This window comes from Bos indicus x Bos taurus, chromosome 22, assembly GCF_003369695.1.
Source record: "Bos indicus x Bos taurus breed Angus x Brahman F1 hybrid chromosome 22, Bos_hybrid_MaternalHap_v2.0, whole genome shotgun sequence".
Taxonomy (NCBI): Eukaryota; Metazoa; Chordata; class Mammalia; order Artiodactyla; family Bovidae; genus Bos; species Bos indicus x Bos taurus.
Window position 1 is genome coordinate 43,741,843 of NC_040097.1, and position 17,989 is coordinate 43,759,831.

The window sequence follows — 17,989 nt, forward strand, 5'->3', positions numbered from 1 at the left end:
CAGGGTCTTTTCAAATGAGTCAGTTCTTCTCATCAGGTGACCAAAGTATTGGAGTTTCAGCTTCAGCATCAGTCCTTCCAGTGAATATTCAGGACTGATGTCCCTTAGGATGGACTGGTTGGATCTCCTTGCAGTCCAAGGGACTCTCAAGAGTCTTCTCCAACACCACAGTTCACAAGCATTAATTCTTCGATGCTCAGCTTTCTTTATAGTCCAACTCTCACATTCATACATGACTATTGGAAAAACCATAGCCTTGATTAGACAGACCTTTGTTGGCAAAGTAATGTCTCTGCTGTCTAGGTTGGTCATAACTTTCCTTCAGAGGAGTAAGCATCTTTTAATTTCATGGCTGCAGTCACCATCTGCAGTGATTTTGGAGTCCCAAAAAATAAAGTCAGCCACTGTTTCCACTGTTTTCCCATCTATTTGCCATGTAGTGATGGGACCAGATGCCATGATCTTAGTTTTCTGAATGTTGAGCTTTAAGTCAACTTTTTCACTCTCCTCTTTTACTTTCATCAAGAGGCTCTTTAGTTCTTCTTTACTTTCTGCTGTAAGGGTGGTGTCATCTGCATATCTGAGATTATTGATATTTCTCCCAGCAATCTTGATTCCAGCTTGTGCTTCTTCCAGCCCAGCATTTCTCATGATGTACTCTGCATATAAGTTAAATAAGCAGGGTGACAATATACAGCCTTGATGGACTCCTTTTCCTATTTGGAACCAGTCTGTTGTTCCATGTCCAGTTGTAACTGTTGCTTCCTGACCTACATACAGGTTTCTCAAGAGGTTAAAGCTCCCTTAAGTGTAATTTTTAAAAGTCAGTTTTATTGATAAATTTTTAAATTTTTAATTATTTTATTATTATTAGCCTTGCCATGCAGTATGTGGTATCTTAGTTCCAGGATCAAGAATCAAATCCATGCCCTCTACAGTGGAAGGGTGGAGTCTTAATCGTTGGACCAATAGGGAAGTCTCAGAGGTATATTCAGAAATGATAAAATTCACTCATTTCCGTAATGACAGACACATAAAGTTGTATATCCACAGTTCACCCACTCCCCAAAACTTCCTCTGATATTGGCTCCTCACCATACCTTGAACCTTACGTAACCACTTTTTTTTCTTGTTTTGTTTTTTTTTTAATTTTATTTTATATTGGGCTATAGTTGATGTACAATGTTGTGTTAGTTTCAGGAGTACAGCAAAGTAACTCAGTTATACATATACATATATCTATTCTTTTAAAAATTATTTTCCCGTTTAGATTATTATGGAATATTGAGAAGAGTTCCCTGTGCTTTACGATGGGTCCTTGTTGCTTATCTATTTTAAATAAAATAGTGTGCATATTGCAATCCCAAACTCCCTCCGTTGTTTGTTTTCTTTCACTGTGGGTTTTGCTTTTTCAACAATGTCACATAAATGGAATTATGCAGTATGTACCCTTTTCAGCCTTAATTCTTTAAGTTGACATAATGCATTTGCAATTCAACTGTGTTCTTGGATGGATCAGTAATTTGTTTCTTTTAGTTACTGAGTAGGGATCCGTTGTACAGATGAACCATAGTTTATCTGTTCACCAACTGAGGGCCACTTGGATTGTTTCCACATTTTGATAATTATAAATAAGGCTACTCTAAACATTCATATATAGGCTTTTGTAAGAATATAAGTTCTTACTTCCTAATGTAAATACCTAGAAGTGAGAATGCTGTGTCATCAGTGGGGCACTCAATATGCCAGCAGATATGGAAGAGTCAGCAGTGGCCACCACAGGACTGGAAAATGTCAGTTTTCATTTCAAATCCAAAGAAGGGCAATACAAAGAATGTTCAAACTCCTGTACAATTGCACTCGTTTTACATGCTAGCAAGGTCATATTCAAAATCCTTCAAGTCAGGCTTCAGCAGTATATGAACCAAGAACTTCCAGATGTTCAAACTGGATTTAGAAAAGGCAGAAGAACTGGAGATCAAATTGCCAACATTCATTGGATAAGAGAGAAAGCAAGGGAATTCCAGAAAAATATCTATTTCTGCTTCATTGACTACATGAAAGCCTTTGACTGTGTGGATCACAACAAACTGGAAAATTCTTAAAAAGTTGGGAATACCAGATCACCTTACCTGTCTCCTGAGAAACCTATATGCAAGTCAAGAAGTAACAGTTAGAACCACACATACAACAGTGGACTGGTTCAAATTGGGAAAGGAATACATCAAGGCTGTATATTATCACCCTGCTTATTTAACTTATATGCAGAGTACAACATGTGAAATGCTGGGTTGGATGAATCACTAGCTGGAATCAAGATTGCCAGGAGAAATATCAACAACCTCAGATATGCAGATGATATCAATGGCAGGAAGCAAAGAAGAACCAAAGACTCTAGATGAGGGTGGAAGAGGAGAGTGAAAATGCTGGCTTAAAACTCAACATTCGGGAGAAGGCAATGGCACCCCACTCCAATACTCTTGCCTGGAAAATCCCATGGATGGAGGAGCCTGGTGGGCTGCAGTCCATTGGGTTGCTAGGAGTCAGACACGACTGAGCAAATTCACTTTCACTTTTCACTTTCATGCACTGGAGAAGGAAATGGCAGCCCACTTCAGTGTTCTTGCCTGGAGAATCCCAGGGACGGGGGAGCCTGGTGGGCTGCCGTCTATGGGGTCACACAGAGTCGGACACGACTGAAGCGACTTAGCAGCGGCAGCAGCAGAACCTTTATACTGAAAGATGTGTCTTCTATGTTTCTTTGTAGACAATGGATACCATATCTGTATTCTTCACAGTAATTAGTAATTGTGGAAGGTCTTAAAGGACCTTCTGTCTTGCCTGGTAATGTTTGTAATTTGGCCTCTGCTCATTGTCCTTGACCTTGGTTAGAAATTGGACACAAAACACTGAGTTAAGAAGAAGGACTTGTTGACGTGGAGATGAAAGCTGCTGTCTAGATGATTCTACTGGACTGTGTTGTCATCTTGGGTAAGGTGGGAAACTATATCCACAGTCCTTCTGTTAGTGATTCTGAGTTAAAGTTTTTGAGAAGAGGAAGATGCATGAAGTCTGGCGCTGGAGTGAGGAAACCATGATTCTCAGCTCTTCTGTACCATCAGGAGACAGAGCTGCAGGGCAGCCTGGTGGCCTGAGCTCCAGCACTGCTTTCTCACTTCTGGCTCTGCCTGTGTGGAACAGCCCCAGTCAGACACATGTTTGATGTTAGTTACCTGCTGGGCAGCAGTGTGGACTCTGCTCAGCAGTGTGGACAAGGCCCTTTTCCTGGGTCCTCTTTGGTTTTCAAGTTCACACAATTCCCTGCATGTTCCTGTGGCTCTTTGAGGTCCATCAGGCTACTTCTTCAGGCTTCCGAAGATCCCTCAGTGATTTTCTCATATCCTGTGACCCTCTTCATGTCCAAGGATTCTCCTAATTGCATGATTTCTGTGGGAAACATCTTGTTCTTCTAACAGTGAACGTTTCCTACCTCTACCCATTGCAGATGTAATATGGCAGCCACAGATGCAGGAAACTTACTTCCCTAGTTGCATCATGAGAGGCTGTAATGACCCTGCATTTCTTGTTCCTCAATACTTCCAAGACTGAGATAAGCTCCTGTGAATACATGTAGCAGTTTGTGGCATTTTCTCTTACAGGGGTCTGCTCTCTAAATGATTAGCCCATAATGTTTAATTAGTCCATTTTTATATGTGATTTCCCATTGCTTTATATGTGATCACCCAGGATGTGATTTAAAACAATGTGCATTGAAAATTCAAGTTCAGGAACTTCTCTGGTGGGCCAGTGGCTGAGATTCTGAGCTCCCAATGCAGGGGGCCTGGGTTTGATCCCTAGTCAGGTAACTAGATCCCACATGTCACAATTAAAGATCCTGTGTGCTGAACTAAGACTTGACACAGCCAAATAAATGATATTTTTTTTAATTAAAAAAAACAAACAAACAAACAAAAAAAAACTCAACATTCAACAAGCGAAGATCATGGCATCTGGTCCCATCACTTCATGGCAAATAGAAGGGAATAATGTGGAAAATGACAGATTTTCTTTTCTCAGGATCCAGTATCACTGCAGACTCTGACTGCAGCCGTGTAATTAAAAGACACTTTTCTCCTTGGAAAGAAAGTTATGAGAAACCTAGACAGCATATTCAAAAGCAGAGACATCACTTGCCCAACAAAGGTCAAAGCTTTGGGAGATAGTGAAACTCTGGGAGATAGTGAAAGACAGGGAAACCTGGCGTACTGCAGTCCAGGGGGTTGCAAAGAGTCAGACAAGACTTAGCGACTGAACAACCGCAAATAACTAATGATATTGAACATCTCTTCACGTATAGTCAAAGCTATGGTTTTTCCAGTGGTCATGTTCGGATGTGAGAGTTGGACCATAAAGAAGGTCAAGCACCAAAGAATTGATGCTTTCTAATTTTGGTGCTGGAGAAAATTCTTGAGAGTCCTTTAGGCAGCAAGGAGATCAAACCCGTGAATCCTAAAGGAAATCAGTCCTGAATATTCATTGGAAGGACTGATGCTGAAGCTCCAATTCTTTGGCCACCTGATGTGAAGAGCTGACTCATTGGAAAAGACCCTGATGTTGGGAAAGATTGAGGGCAGGAAGAGAAGAGGGTGACAGAACATGAGATGGTTGGATAGCATCACCAATAAAAGGGACATGATTTTGAGCAAACTCTGGGAGATAGTGAAAGACAGGGAAACCTGGCGTACTGCAGTCCATGGGGTTGCAAAGAGTCAGACAAGACTTAGCGACTGAACAACAGCAAATGACTAATGATGTTGAACATCTCTTCATGTTCTTACTTGCATCACTGGTGAACTGTCTGTTCAAATATCCTTTTCCTGTTTTTTATTGAACTGTTAGCTATCTCATTTAAAGTATTAAGAGTTCTTTATATATTATGGATACAAATCCTTCATTAGATATGTTTTGTGAATATTTCCTCCTAATCTGTGACTCATCTTTTCATTCTCTTAACAGTGTCTTTTGTAAGAGCAAAAGTTCAAAATTTTGATGAAGGCCAAATTATCATTTTTTATTTTATGGATCATTTTTATATAGTATCTTAGAAATTTTTCCTTGATCTAGTTAATAAAATTTTTCCTCTATATTTCCTTTCAGAAGCTTTATGGTTTTATTCTTTACATGCAAGTCTGTAATCCATTTTGAGTTGTTTTTTTTTATTATTTATTTTTGGCTGCACTGGGTCCTCATTACTGTGCACAGGCTTTCTCTAGTTGCAGAGAGCAGGGGCTACTCTTCACCTTGGTGCTCAGGCTTCTCATTGCCATGGCTTCTCTTGTTGTAGAGTATGGGCTTTAGGTGTGCACACGTCAGTAATTGTGGCATATGAGCTCAGTAGCTGTGGCTTGCTGTCTCTAGAGGGCTGGCTCAGTAGTTGTGTCTCACAGGCTTAGTTGCTCCACGGCATATGGAATTTTCCTGGACCAGGGATCAAATCCATGTGCCCTGCATTGGCAAGCAGATTCTTAACCACTAGACCACTGGGGAGGCCCTCGAGTTAATTTTTGTATATGATGACAGTTTGATTAGACTGTCATCTTTTGCATATGGTTATCCTGTTGTTAAAAGACAAAATTAAAAGATGCTTACTCCTTGGAAGGAAAGTGATGACCAACCTAGACAGCATATTAAAAAGCAGAGACATTAGTTTGTCAACAAAGGTCTGTCTAGTCACGGCTATAGTTTTTCCAGTGGTCGTATATGGATGTGAGAGTTGGACTATAAAGAAAGCTGAGCACCAAAGAATTGATGCTTTTGAACTGTGGTGTTGGAGAAGATTCTTGAGAGTCCCTTGGACTGCAAGGAGATCCAACCAGTCCATTCTAAAGGAGATCAGTCCTGGGTGTTCATTGCTAGGACTGATGTTGAAGCTGAAACTCCAATACTTTGACCACCTGATGCAAAGAGCTGACTCATTTGAAAAGACCCTTATGCTGGGAGGGATTGGGGCAGGAGGAGAAGGGGACGACAGAGGATGAGATGGTTGGATGGCATCACCAACTCAATGGACATGAGTTTGGGTGGACTACGGGAGTTGGTGATGGACAGGGAGGCCTGGCATGCTGCAGTTCATGGGGTCACAAAGAGTCAGACATGACTGAGCGACTGAAGTGAACTGATCCTATTGTTCTGGCACTGTTTATTGAAAAGACTATCTTTTCTCCTTTGAATAGCCTTTGCACCTTTGTCAAAAATCAGTTGAATCACACTGAGATACCTCTTCACAACCACCAGGGTGGCTGTGATTAAAATTAAAAAGAGGGTGGCTAAAATTAAAAAGAGAGATAATAAGTGTTGATGAGGATGGAAAAATTAGAATCCTCATACATGGGTAGTAATACAAAATGGAAAACAATTTGGAAGTTTCTCAAAATGTTAAACATTGTGGTACTGTATGACCCAGCAATTCCATTCCTCACATAGGAGAACAGTGACTAAGTTACAGCCTTAGATCTTGACACAGGAAGGATATAAGAAACAGAAGTGATTGCTCCTGGGAAATTCTCAAAGACTAGCAAACGCCAGAGAAACATTCCCACACTGCTTCTAACCTGACCATCTGGAGCTTTGTATATCCTAAATACACATCAGTTCAATTCAGTTCAGTCGCTCAGTCATGTCCGACTCTTTGCAACCCCATGAATTGCAGCACGCCAGGATCCCTGTCCATCACCAACTCCCGGAGTTCACCCAAACTCATGTCCAAACTATTATGTATAAAATGGATGAATAGCAAGATGCTCCTGTATAGCACAGGGAACTATTTCAATATTCTGTGATAAACCATAATGGAAAAGAATATAAAAAAGAAAACTCAATAGTATATATGAAGTAGTTCCATTATTTGTAACTGAATCAATGTAAAGCAGAAATTAACACTAAGATTGTAAGACTGACATGACCCCTACTACTCTGCTCTAGCCTCCTTTACCTGGGTACTCATAGTCTACTAGTTCTCAATCTTAATTGTCTTTCTATTCCAAACAGACTACAAGACCCTTAACAATAGTCTTCCAAGTTGGTGACCTTATAACTGCAACAGTTCCAAGGCCAGAAATCTAAAACAGGGGACATCCTCCTTTGCACCCTGTTAGAGGTCTATCATCAAGGCATTGGTCCAGAATTTGATGTCTCTTTTGCAGTCAACTGGGACACTGGGAAAATATCCTTGAAAGTTTGTCAAATCCTTCCACACTGTCTCGAATGCTCCTGTTGTAGCCTCATGTTCCAGGAAGCAAACTCACTCAGAAGGACGATGCAGATAGTGAAGTGCAGTTTATTACACCAGCGAGCCCAAGGCAGAGTCTCCTCTTAGCCAAGGACCCCGACCAGTTTTTGTGAAAACTTTCTATACCCTAAGTGTACATGTTCAAACCCACCTCCCCAAATTCTCTGAAACTAGTCTGATCAAAGGAAAAGAAAGATACAATCAAAGTTAACCCGTGATTCATATGCCTTAAACCCATGATTCGTATGCCTTAAGCCTAGGTAGTTAACAGTGGACAATTATCAATAGGCCTGTGGTCATACCCCAATAAGCATAATAGAATTTATGGTTTATTTGGTTACACAGATAATTAGTGTATTCTTTTAGGCGATGGAGAGTCTAGATACGAGCCCTGGGGCTCTTCCATCACGGGGGCGGGGGGGGTGGGGTCTGGTTTTCCAGTTGGTGTGTCATTTCCATAGATACTGGGCATATAGCTCAAAGTCCACAGTCCGGCCCAAGATGGAGTCCTGCTTTGAAGATGGAGCCTGTTCTGTCTGTTTCCTCCTTCATTCCCCACTCTTGATGCTCTTAATTCATAGTATGAGCATCACTCATAGGGATATATTGCACCCTGGCTCTCCAACCACCAATCTGGGAGAACGACACCAACTTTCGGGTTACAAAGTTCATAATACATTGTAAAATGCAAGGTCCACAGAACAGAACTATCAAGGCAACTATAATAATGGTAAATTAATTTTCTGCCAATCACCCTTCACCCAAGGATAGTACCAAAGTCCAGAAAGGAATGTTTTTATTTGACATTGTTTTTACCTGGTTTTTTCACGACATCTAAAGCAGCTGATACATTGTCAGATAAATCAGGAATATATACACAACATTCAACCTTAATTATAGCACAGGTCCTTCCTTGAGCAGCTGTAAGCATGTCCAAAACCATTTTAATTTGAATTAAATTAATTCAAATTACTTTTATGAAACTGGTGTTTACATAATATGTAACCCCATGACCCAAGTCTATTGACTGTAGGTCTGGCTTACATCAAGAGAGCAGGGAGAGATTATGATTGTGTCCCAGAAAAGAGCCGAGTGGTTTAAAGTCTCCTTGGCGGAGCGGTGACAGCCACCAGGGAAGTCCACCCATCATAGACCGAGGCATAGCCCCACATACACAACAGTCGGAGGTATTGTGGAAGTTGGCATGTCAATGAGGTCAAGCAGCAGGGGTTGATCATGTGGCTTCATCCTGAAGGGGCTCATCTGGGATTTTCTTTTCCTTCTTCTTAAGGATGGTCTTAGTCTCTTGAGGGTCAGTGGGGTCCCTCTGTGCAGTCCACTCAGCGTTTTCTGGGTCTGCATGTTATGCTCTCTTCACCCTGGTATGATGGATCCAAGGGGCAATATCTGCAACTTTAAGTGCTGTAGGGGTAGTTAGAATAATATAAGGGCCCTTCCACCAAGGGGCTAGCAAATCATGTTTTCAATCTTTGACCCATACTTAGTCACCAAGCTTAAACTTATGAATCTGTTCCCCAAGGGGGAACGGCACTCTTTCTTGTACAAACTTAGTTACCTGATTTATTACCTTACCCAGTTCCGTCTGCTGTGAAATCCCATCCCTCCTTACCTGAGGCAAATTTGTTGACACCTGTTTTATTATGGGAGGGGGCCTCCCATACACAGTTTCCTAAGGAGAACAGCCTTGGGACTGTGGGGTCATCCTGAGTCTGAGCAGAGCCGTCAGAAGCAAGTCCACCCAGGAGCAGTCAGTCTCTATGATCCATTTGGAGAGTCTCTTTAAGTGTCTGGTTGGTTCATTCCACCATCCCAGAACTCTGGGCCTATATGCAGTGTGCAGTTTCCATGTGATGTTTAAAGTTTTGCTTACTTGTACTAAATCAGCTACAAAAGTAAGGCCATTGTCTGATCCAATGCTGGTAGGAAATCGAAATCTGGGAACTATTTTCCTAAGCAGGCACCGGGCTACTTTTGATGCTCTTTCAGTCCAGGTAGGAAAAGCTTCTACCCATCCTGAGAATGTATATACCATGACCAGCAGGTAACAGTAGTGTTGGTGAGGTTTCATTTCAGTGAAGTCCACTTCCAGGTGTTCAAAGGGCAGTGTGCCTTTTAGCTGAATCCCCAAAGATTTCTGTTTGTGCCAGAGGCAGCATTGACCTGTGAGCAGGCAGTGCAGTTCTGAGATTCTGTCCTGCATAGGGAAGAGAGGCGGGGAACCAAGAAGTATTTTCGAATTAGCTCTTCCAGTTTATCATGGCCTAGGTGGGTTGCTTGGTGTATTTAGCTTAGCAGAATGGGTGCCAGCTCCTCCAGTATCAATAATTTGCCACTTGGCAATTCCCACCATCCCTTTTCAGTCTTGATAGCCCCTTCTGCTTTGACTTTGGTTTTGGGGTTCAGTGTATTTTGGAGAGTCCAGCGTTAGCTCAGGCAGCTTCACCAATATGAGAGCTTTAATAGGGGCTTCACTTGTCACCCCAAGCCCTCAGCTGCTTGTTTAGCTGTCTTATCAGCCAGTCTGTTTCCCCGAGACCAGGGGGTATCCTCTTTTTGATGTCCTTGGGAGTGTATGACTGCAACCCTTTCTGGTTCCCAGGCAGCATCTAATAGGGCCTTAATTTCTTCCTTATTTAATCTCTTTTTCACTAGCTGTCAAAAGGCCTCTCTCCTTATACAGAGCCCTGTGTACATGTATTGTGGCAAAAGCATACCTAGAATCTGTGTAAATGTTTGTCTTCTTACCTTTTGACAGCTTGAGGGTCTGGATTAGAGCATAGTTCAGCCCATCGAGCGGACCAGTGTGATGGCAGAGAGCTAGCCTCAGCGATGGTTTCTTCCATGACTACTGCATATCCCGACAGTCATTGTCCTTGTTTCACCAGGCTGGTGCCACTGGTGTGCAGGACCTAATCTGGGTCCGGGATTGGCTGGTCTCTCAAGTCAGGTCTGCTGGCATATTTCCTTGCAATCATGGGAGGGCCCACCTTCTCCCACAGAAAGGAGGGTGGCCAGATTCAGGGCCTGACAAGGCTCAATAGTAACATGGGCTTTTTCATATAACAGTCCCTGGTATTGAGTAGTCCTGGATGTTGACAGCCATTTATGGGGGTCCCCTCGCAGGAGAGTGTTGACCTCATGTGGGACTTTTATGATCAAATCTTGGCCCAGAGTCAGCTTGGTTGCCTCCCGGACCAGTAAGGCAACTGCCGCAACTGCCCATAAGCATCCCAGCCACCCAGTGGCAATATTGTCCAGCCATTTTGGGAGACAAGCCACGGGTCTGTCCCATGGCCCCATAGTCTGGGACAACGCTCCCATAGCCACCTTGTCCTTTTCAGTCAGGTAAAGAGTAAATAGTTTATATAGGTCTGGCAGGCCCAAGGAGGGTGCTGATGTAATTGTACTGGGTTTGAGTTCTATTACTAGTGGGACTTGTTTTGCAAGCCTGGGGGTGCTGGGGGTGGTTGTCTGCCTCCAAGACATCAGGGAATTGTTGAGTTAGCTCCCTTTCTCGACTGTGTAGCCTGTTCGGTTTCTCTTCTGGGGGATCGAGCAACCTCCATTCATCTTGAGGGGTTACCCAGAGGAAGAGTAAATAGGTGGTTGATCCCACTCGAAGAGTGGGTCTTTTTTGGCGGGGAAAGGTCACTTGTGCCCCCAATTTAGCAAGTCTCTTCCCAACAAAGGTACTGGGCATTCAGGGAGTATAAAAATTCATGAGTCACTTGGTGTCCCCCCATCTGACATTTTCGAGATAGTCTTGAGACACAAAGTCTGCATTTATCACCATCTGAGACCCAGCAGCCTCTGGATCTATTGGCGTATAAAGTCTACAGGCCTCCCACAGTCTTTCGTAGAACTCAGAGGGTGATTCGCTTTCCCTTTGAATCACTTTGGAGAGTTTTGCCATACTCATAGGTTTTCGGGGCCCCCTCTTGAGGCCTTGTAAAATAGCTGCCCAATATCTCTCCAGGTGGCCGCTCCCCTCCTCTGTGTTACAGTCCCAGTTGAGCCTCTCATCGGGGGTGGCGAGTTCTGCCCACCGCTGTGGGTTTGTGGTACCCTCAGGTGCCATTTCTTTTAACCATTTTCTGACCTCAGTTAGGATCCTGTGTCTCCGCCAGTTTAATATATCTGTAGAGGAAAATAATAATAGGCTACAGGGGGCTGATGGTAGTGCCCACGTGCATCCTGAACCGGAGGCTCTCTGAGAGGCATCTGTAGTGGGGTTCTTTCCGCCTGTTCCTTGGCAGAGCGCAGCCTCTGTCTAATTCCTGTGTTTTCTTCCCCCTCTCCATCAATACTCACTGACAGAGGTGGATACAATCTAGGAGGTCCGGCTGAGATGGAATTCTGGGGGCATTGACCAGAGGTCTCCATCGCTGGGATCGGAGCCTGCCGAAACGGCGGCTCTACGAACTCCGGGAGAGCTGGCGGAGGAGCAGCGGCTGCTTCAGGACTTCCCCTGGCCCTGGGTTCGGCATTAAGGTGGCCTCTGGTCCTGATGGAGCACTGGGAGGCAGGTGCCTCATTATCCAGTATGGGGGAGGAGTCAGGTCATCCCCGTCCAAATCCTATAGAATTTCCTTTTTTATCATCAGTCAATTTTTGTGCCATTAATATTTTTCCCTTTTCCTTCTGGAATACAGAACCTTGTCCAAGTAAAAGGAGGGTCTTGAGCTAACCCTAGCCATGAGTCAATATATGGATTTTGATCCGGGTGTCCTGGGTCTCCTGTGACTACTGTAGAGACTGCTTCCACTATTTGTAAGTTCATGGTGTTCTCTGGTGGCCATCCTACTCCCACAGGGGGCCATTCGACCTCACAGAGTATGTGGAGGCAGTTAGGTGTCATCTTCACCCCATAGTCTCCTCCAAATCCCTTCTTTAAAATTTTAATCATGCACTCCAATACAGTTGCCTTAGATTCACTTCCCCCCATCTTGCTTACCTTCTCAGACCTTCTACTTTTCCTTTTCATTCTATGAAGTTCTCAGTACCCTATGTACTTCTGATATTTCCACTCAATGAAACATTTAAATTGCCATTCTGCCTCCTTCCTAATTGGGGTGAGAAGAGCCTTACCTGCTAGATCCCAGAGGGAGAAGGGGGATCGGCGTGTCTTCACCTGCTGGTCAGCACGGCCATACCAGAACACCACGTGGTCCAAGACTGTTTCTCCCTTAACTTTTAAAGTCCGTTATGCCTTGGTGGGCTTGATCAGGTGCGGATGAAAACACAGATGGGTTAAATATCCCACATCATAGGCCATCTCCAGAAAAGCCAATTCGTACTCACTTATGTATTCCCCTCCTTCTAGCCTGACAATTCCAAGGGGGTGAAGAATTTCACAGCAGATGGGACACGTCCTGGGGGAGGGTAGAATATGAGCACACAAGGACCAAGTTTCTTCTCCTAAAAATCCCCTGGCAATTGCTTAGTAATAATTTTCCCCAAAACTGCATGGACACCACCTCCTAAATGACCTTCACAAATTTCCTTCCTAAGCCCTAACACGCTCGTTGACCCGTGTACCAAGCAATCGCTGCCACCTGTCTATTCCAGGCCCCTGTGGGTCCATGTCCCTTCTAGTCCCTCCCAGGGGGGTGATCAGGCCCCCTCTTTCACCCTGCCAGGTGGGTTCCTCCTCATCTGAGCGCTCAGTTCCCTTGCTGCCGTTCACTACCTGCCAAAGCAAAGAAACCGGGGGTTGAAAGGCTGAATTCTTCCAGAGGGGCGAGGCGCCTTCCCCCCTCTAGGAGATTCAAGCCACAAAGCCTCGGGGTGGCCTCAACTGAGACCTGTCTCCTAAAAGTGAGGAGTTTCCCGGCCAGTGCACCAATTGTAGCCACGCGTTCCAGGAAACAAACTCACTCAGAAGGACGATGCAGATAGTGAAGTGCAGTTTATTACACCGGCGGGCCCAAGACAGTCTCCTCTTAGCCAAGGACCCTGACTAGTTTTTGTGAACACCTTATATACCCTAAGTGTACATCTTCAAACCCACCTCCACAAATCCTCTGAAACTAGTCTGATCAAAGGAAAAGAAAGATACAAAGTTAAGCCATGATTCATATGCCTTAAACCCATGATTCGTATGCCTTAAGCCTAGGTAGTTAACAGTGGACAATTATCAATAGGCCTGTGGTCATACCCCAATAAGCATAATAGAATTTATGATTCTATTTGGTTACACAGATAATTAGTGTATTCTTTTAGGCGATGGAGAGTCTAGATACGAGCCCTGGGGCTCTTCCATGGGTAGGGGAGCGGGCGGGTCTGGTTTTCCAGTTGGTATTTCGTTTACTACCGCACAATTGCACTCATGTCACACGCTAGTAAAGTAATGCTCAAAATTCTCCAAGCCAGGCTTCAGCAATATGTGAACCGTGAACTTCCTGATGTTCAAGCTGGTTTTAGAAAAGGCAGAGGAACCAGAGATCAAATTGCCAACATCCGCTGGATCATCGAAAAAGCAAGCAAGTTCCAGAAAAACATCTATTTCTGCTTTATTGACTATGCCAAAGCCTTTGACTGTGTGGATCACAATAAACTGTGGAAAATTCTTCAAGAAATGGGAATACCAGACCACCTGATCTGCCTCTTGAGAAATTTGTATGCAGGTCAGGAAGCAACAGTTAGAACTGGACGTGGAACAACAGACTGGTTCCAAATAGGAAAAGGAGTTCGTCAAGGCTGTATATTGTCACCCTGCATATTTAACTTATATGCAGAGTACATCATGAGAAACGCTGGGCTGGAAGAAGCACAAGCTGGAATCAAGATTTCCCGGAGAAATATCAATAACCTCAGATATGCAGATGACACCACCCTTATGGCAGAAAGTGAAGAGGAACTCAAAAGCCTCTTGATGAAAGTGAAAGTAGTGAAAAAGTTGGCTTGAAGCTCAACATTCAGAAAATGAAGATCATGGCATCCGGTCCCACCACTTCATGGGAAATAGATGGGGAAACAGTGGAAACAGTGTCAGACTTTATTTTGGGGGGCTCCAAAATCAGTGCAGATGGTGACTGCAGCCATGAAATTAAAAGATGCTTACTCCTTGGAAGGAAAGTTATGACCCACCTAGATAGCATATTGAAAAGCAGAGACATTACTTTGCCAACAAAGGTTCGTCTAGTCAAGGCTATGGTTTTTCCTGTGGTCATGTATGAATGTGAGAGTTGGACTGTGAAGAAGGCTGAGCGCCGAAGAATTGATGCTTTTGAACTGTGGTGTTGGAGAAGACTCTTGAGAGTCCCTTGGACTGCAAGGAGATCCAACCAGTCCATTCTGAAGGAGATCAGCCCTGGGATTTCTTTGGAAGGAATGATGCTAAAGCTGAAACTCCAATACTTTGGCCACCTCATGCGAAGAGTTAGAGTTGACTCATTGGAAAAGACTCTGATGCTGGGAGGGATTGGGGGGCAGGAGGAGAAGGGGACGACAGAGGATGAGATGGCTGGATGTCATCACTGACTTGATGGACATGAGTCTGAGTGAACTCTGGGAGTTGGTGAGGGACAGGGATCCTGGCGTGCTGCGATTCATGGGGTCACAAAGAGTCGGACACAACTGAGCAACTGATCTGATCTGATGTCGTTTCCATAGATACTGGGCATATAGCTCAAAGTCCACAGTCCAGCCCAAGATGGAGTCCTGCTTTCAAGATGGAGCCTGTTCTGTCTGTTTCCTCCTTCACTCCCACATTTAACCTTGAAGGATGATCCCTGTCTCGGCCCCTCCCAGGGTTGGTGGGACTCTAAGGGGTTTTCTGGTAAACTGCTACCAGTTAGTTCCTTTAAAAGCCAAAGGGAAACTAAATTTGAAATTAATGGAAAACCATGTCAGATTTTTGTAGATACCTGGAATGCACTCTCTAAACTTCACTTGCTCTGGAGCTTGAAGATGGGCTGCTGGGAAAACTGGCAGAAACCTGAGAAAGGTGAAGATCAGTGTCAGCTTCCCTGGATCTCCATAGTGCCTAGTTGAGGGAGGAAGGCACAATGCTCTTGTGAATTGGTTTTGGGGTACCAGTTGGTTATAAATCCTTTCTTTCTTAGGGACAGTTATTGTTTTCTTGTCTGTTTAGTTTTGTGTCCTTAGATCTTGGTTCAGGTTTCTGCCTGCCTGGGGCATGCAGGTGGTCATCACTCTCATTTGCAGGTTGGGGGCCCCAAAACTAGGCTGGACCGAAAAATGTGGCTCAGATATGGTCCTACTGACTGTTGCCAAGGTGCTTGAAAAATGTCACCTGCCATATGAATAAACAAAGGATGTTTGTTGTTCAGTCACTAAGTCATGTCCAACTCTTTGTGACCCCATGGACTGCAGCACACCAGGCCTCCCTGTCCTTCTCTACTTCCCATCCAACAATCTCATCCTCTGTCTTCCCCTTCTGTTCCTGCCTTAAATTTTGCCCAGTATCAGGGTCTTTTCCAGTGAGTCAGTTCTTCGCATCAGGTGGCCAAAGTATTGGAGTTTCAGCTTCAGCATCAGTCCTTCCAATGAATATTCAGGACTGATTCCCTTTAGTATGGACTGGTTTGATCTCCTTGCTGTCCAAGGGACTCTCAAGAATCTTTTCCAACGCCACAGTGCAAAAGCATCAATTCTTCTGCATTCAGCTTTCTTTATAGTCCAACTCTCACATCCATACACGACTACTGGAAAAACCATAGCCCTGACTAAATGGACCTTTGTTGGCAAAATGATGTTTCTGTTTTTGAATATGGTGTCTAGGTTTGTCATAGCTTTTCTTCCAAGGAGAAAGCACCTTTTAATTTCATGGCTGCAGTCACCATCCACAGTGATTTTGGAGCCCTTTCTCTTTTTCTTGGGTTCCAAAGGATGTAGCTGCCATCAAGCCAGCAGCCAAGGCAGCCACCCCCGACTGTGTACTCTGAAGTGAGTCAGGATGGAGAAAAGTAGCATACTGGCCCTGCATAGTTAAGGTGCCAATCAGAGGAATGATTTCAATGAACCCACACTCTTGTATCTTCCCATGTATAGAAAAGCACTAAATTCATTAACTTGAGATGTATGGCTTTAATTAACAGATGTTCTGACTACCTGGTTTTTGTTACAAAATTCCTATATATCCTGGCTCCTCCCTTACCTCTTTGTAGCAGCCCCTCACAGCTAAGAGGCTATTTTTCAGACTTAAGTCCTCAGAAAGTCAACTGAATAAATCATAATTCTCAACTTTTAGGTTGTGCAACTTTTCAGTCAACACCAGCTCTCAAGGGGATTATCTAAGTCTTTGGCTACCTTTGGGAGTGGCTGTGGATCTTGGGAGAGGTAGTGTCTTTTGCACTCTACAGGCATGCCTCTTGCATCCATGGTGTTGTTCAACACTTCCAGGAATACTTACTCTTTTTCCCAAATGACGCCTAACAAGATATTTGAAAGGATTTTTTTTTTTTTTAAGTAGCTGTAGAATTGGACTGTGGAGAAAGCTGAGCGCCGAAGAATTGATGCTTTTGAACTGTGGTGTTGGAGAAGACTCTTGAGAGTCCCTTGGACTGCAAGGAGATCCAACCAGTCCATTCTGAAGGAGATCAGCCCTGGGATTTCTTTGGAGGGAATGATGCTGAAGCTGAAACTCCAGTATTTTGGCCACCTCATGCGAAGAGTTGACTCATTGGAAAAGACTCTGATGCTGGGAGGGATTGGGGGCAGGAGGAGAAGAGGACGACAGAGGATGAGATGGCTGAATGGCATCACTGACTCGATGGACGTGAGTCTGAGTGAACTCCGGGAGTTGGTGATAGACAGGGAGGCCTGGCGTGCTGCGATTCATGGGGTCGCAAAGAGTCGGACACGACTGAGCAACTGAACTGAACTGATGGTTAAAAGTTGGCCAGATTGGAAGCTCATATGTAGAGTTGGTTAGGAACTTCTTTTTAGGCCCTCTCCCCTAAGGAAACCATGTATCCAGTGGGGAGGAGGGGGGAATTCCAAAAACAGCTCTAAATTTAGAACATAGGAATCTCTTGATTATTTGAACATCTTATCCCTGATACAAGAAGCAAATAAAGTAGTTGGGTGGGTGGGTGAGACTGTGGTGTCATTCAGGTTGCAACTCAAGTTTTGGAGGAATTGAAGACAATTGTCCTTTATTTTCAGAGAAGGCGATGGCACCCCACTCCAGTACTCTTGCCTGGAAAATCCCATGGACAGAGGAGCCTGGTGGGCTGCAGTCCATGGGGTCACTAAAAGTCAGACACGACTGAGCGACTTCACTTTCACTTTTCACTTTCGAGCATTGGAGAAGGCAATGGCAACCCACTCCAGTATTCTTGCCTGGAGAATACCAGGGACGGGGGAGCCTGGTGGGCTGCCGTCTATGGGGTCGTACAGAGTCGGACACGACTGAAGCCACTTAACAGCAGCAGCAGCATCAGTCCTTTATATTGCTTCCCCGGTGCTGCTAGTGGTAAAGAACCTGCCTGAAATGCAGAAGACATAATGAGACATGAGTTCAATCCTGGGTTGGGAAGATCCCCTGGAGGAGGGCCTAGCAACCCACTCCAGTATTCTTGCTTAGAGCATCCCATGGACAGAGGAGCTTGGTGGGTCACAAAGAGTCAGACACAACTGAAGCAACTTAGCACGCACATCATTTATTTAGAACAAGAACAAAAAACCTTACCCATCCTTTTTAACCAATCCCCA